This window comes from Mastomys coucha, unplaced genomic scaffold (assembly GCF_008632895.1).
Source record: "Mastomys coucha isolate ucsf_1 unplaced genomic scaffold, UCSF_Mcou_1 pScaffold14, whole genome shotgun sequence".
NCBI lineage: Eukaryota > Metazoa > Chordata > Mammalia > Rodentia > Muridae > Mastomys > Mastomys coucha.
In genome coordinates, this window is record NW_022196896.1 from 89,479,295 (window position 1) to 89,482,879 (window position 3,585).

The 3,585-nt window shown below is 41.6% G+C and overlaps 1 pseudogene; it reads right to left on the minus strand.

Annotated features, from left to right (window-relative positions):
- Positions 1–283: 283 nt before the first annotated feature.
- On the minus strand, positions 284–705 carry LOC116088505 (annotated as a pseudogene).
- Positions 706–3,585: the final 2,880 nt, after the last annotated feature.

A 3,585-nucleotide genomic window follows, 5' to 3' on the forward strand; every position in this document is an offset into this window, starting at 1 on the left:
GGTTGAACCCATGAAACCTGTCTCAGAAGGGGAGTTAGCTTTGCCAGGTACCAAACACCATTTTAACCCTTTAGAAGGAGGAACTGAACGTAGAAACAAATGGATTTGCTGAGAACTACACACCTGGTTCCCATCTCAACCTGTTGTTGTCTTCTCTCATATGTCAAGATGCCCGTGGTTCATGAATTAAAAACTACCGGGTGGGGTGGCACATGCCTTTCATTCCTCGGGAGGAAGAGGCAGGAGCATTTTTTTTTTTTTAATGACGAAAACAAAAATATACCTAAAAGGGAAGCTTCTGGAAAAACCATTTGTTCTTCCCTGTCGTGTATCACTCCTCAAACTTGACCTTGGCCTCCTGCCTGGCCTTGCATTTCAAAGCTGGGTCCCTGAACACATCCTTATTGACAACAGTCTTGTCCAAGGGGATATCCACCGAGTACCTTGTGGGCATGAGGTGGTTGTAGTTATAAACTTTCACAAAGGACTTGATCTTGGATCGCTTGGTGATTTTCTTCTCGCCCATGGCAGCTGTCACTTTTCACTTTTCGGGGAAAACGGTCAATCTCAGCCACCAGGGCGGGCATGGCTGTAAGGGCGGTCCGAGGTGCCATTGTCAAAGTTCTTCAAGATGACAGCTTTGTGTCCAGAGTATCCTCCAGTCAGGACCAGCACCACTTTCCTGGGTTTCATGAACTTGCCCATTTTGACGGCAAGGATTGGGCACCCAACAGAGAGGCCAAGAGCATCTTTTTGAATTTCAGACCAGCCTGGTCTATAGAGTGAGTTCTAGGACAACCAGGGTTACACAGAAAAACAGTGTAAAAAAAAAATCATCTGCCTTTGAAGTGACTTTTTTTTGTTATTAACTGTCCCCCATGCCTGATTAATTATAATTCCTTATACTCACTAACAGAGAAGCTTGGTAAATTTTAGAATATATTAAAAGCAACCTAAGTCTAAATTCTTTGTTCCTTATCTAGGAAGTTCTCTTTATTTCATAAATATCATTTTACCTATTGATATAGAGTTTCTTCTCTTGCCTTTTGCTTTGGGGCATTTAACTAGCAAAGGATGAATTTTGCACGTATGTAAACTGCTTGCCTTGGAGGAAAAAATGCAATATATCAAACACTACATACATATAACTGTTTCTTCAGATTTCCTCAAAATCGTATTTCCCAACATACAGGAAGAAAAGAATAATTGTAGAGAGTATGTGCCATTTTAACTTTTTATTAGAAACCCTAGAGTGTTCTCTGGAGACTAGGGATGGACTTCAGTAATAGAATGGTTGCCTAGCATGCACACAGCCTTGGTTTAATCCTCACCACCACCTTTAATCCCGGCCCTCAGAAGGTAGTGGCTGAAGATCTCAAATTTAGGACCATCCTCAGCTGCAGAGTAACTGGGAGACTAGCCTGGGATACATGGGACTCTCTCCTTTTTTATTTGTTTATTTCTTATTACATGCTTTTTTTTAAACTTAAAGAGCATAATTAAAAAAAAGAAAGACTGGAGACTATTCTTTGGGTATTGTAAGTGGAATCTGCTCAAATTGATTGGGTGCTCTTCAGCAATTTCTTACAAAATGACCATTTCCTGCATTTTAATTTTTTTCCAAGCAATTAGTGTATAATGTATTCATCAAATTTAAGAGATTGCCCAGACAGAATCTCTGTCTTGCTGCAGCAGATAATTGATCAGTTCTGAAGGGAGCTGGATTACAAAGCGTGGTTGAACAGCTCAGTCTGTTGTACTGATATTTGTCAGGGGAAATGAACTCCTATACAGAATTGTGTGGGTGCAAAACAGACCCCTTTGTCAGGGTGTATTCCCGGTTAAAATACCTTCTTTGGTTTGACAGAAACAGCATAGTGTAGCTTTCCCACAACACTGGGACACCCCTACCTTGTTCATAGCACTAGATTTCAGTTGATGTACATTTTCTTTTAGGATTAAAAACCAAACCAAAATGTTATCAATAATAACCACAATGGGTTGAGGGTGTTGCTTGGTGAATTTCATAACTAACACATGGAACTCTATGGGTTCATTCCCTGCAAAAGTGACTAAACCCACAAATTAGTCAGGAATATGACTCAGTGGTAGAGCTCTTGTATATACCCAAGTACAGAAGAAAGAAAAAAAAGCCATGTGGACAAATTAGCCACAGATAATTTGATCAGAGCCATTGATCATTAAATTAGCTGGAATTGGACATTTTAACAAGTCATGTGCTAGTCAACTGAATCATTCCCTAATACACCCTAATGAAAGAACTGATTATGGTCATAAGAATAACGTCAAACCTCTGGTCCTGCCCTCAGCCAGGGCTTGCATTAGGCACTTGTATAATTTTTACAACAAATACATGATGGTATATTCATATGCCTTATCTCCAGATCGCAGTGTGCAGAATAGTGATAACCATTGTATTTAGTTTGATATCTATGCTAGTTTTATGGGAGCCGGGGAAGGGTATAGTTATATCTACAAATAAGAAAACAGAAAATACAAGGACATCATTTATAAATAGAAGAAATTAGGAAACTGGAGGGAAGTGCAAATAGATAAAATCAAAGTAATAGATGGATCGCGGTGTTAGAACCTGCGAGTGTAAAACGTACTAGGCTAGTCTCTGCTGGCTGTTCAGAGAAAGCCCATGTCTGAGGGGACAATTTCTCTAAGAGAGCTTAATTCAAGAGTTAGGCAGTCAGGGGAGGGGGTGGGGGGCCCAGGGCTAAACCCGCCTCCTGGAGATAGGGTCTAATCGGTGGTCTGAGGTGTGGGGAAAGGTGATTGGAGGGAAGGAAAGCTGAAGTAATTGGCGGTCCGTGCCTGCGGTGGTCTGTGTGTGCGTAGGCAAACTTCACGGCTCTTCATAGGTCGCCTGTTCAGAAAATGGCTGCATTAGCATGACCTGAGGGTGGGTTTTGGGTCCTCTGACGTCAAAAGGACGCTCATGCCCATTAGACAATTTCTGCCGCTCCTGGGTAAGGGGAGGGGGTGTGCGGTTTCAACCGGTTTGAGCCAGACAAGGCTTCTTCCTCAAAATTCCTTAAAAAAAAAAAAAAGCTTAAAACAATCGTTGCCAAGGTGACCAAGCGTCAGAGGCCCCTTTTCCCCCTCTTTCTCTGTAAGGCTAGCAGGGGTCCATTCAGGTTTTCGCTGCTGAATTTCAAAAGAAAGGACGTGCTCTTTGATTTTTAAATTTCAATTTGGAAAAGAGAATGGCTCTAGCCTCTACAAGAGAAAACATTGCTAATTTCATTATGGGGATTTAGTTACTATAGGAAAAGCCACTTTTCTTTTTATATTCAGAATATTCTGTTTCACTCCTAGCACCAGATTAGGGATTTTTTTTTTCCTATAACCAAGAGTTTTTCAATTCTCTTCAGATATTGGTTGTAGTACAAAAATTAACTGGATTCTTGCCCTGCCAACCTGGAGCACAGATCTCTACAGATTCTGGGCTCAGTTCCCCAAGACGGCAGCATTCCCAACCCCCACTTCAGACGCCAGCCACAGTGGTTACCTGTGCATGTGACCGGGTTATAAATCAGAGGTTTCCATGACTACCCC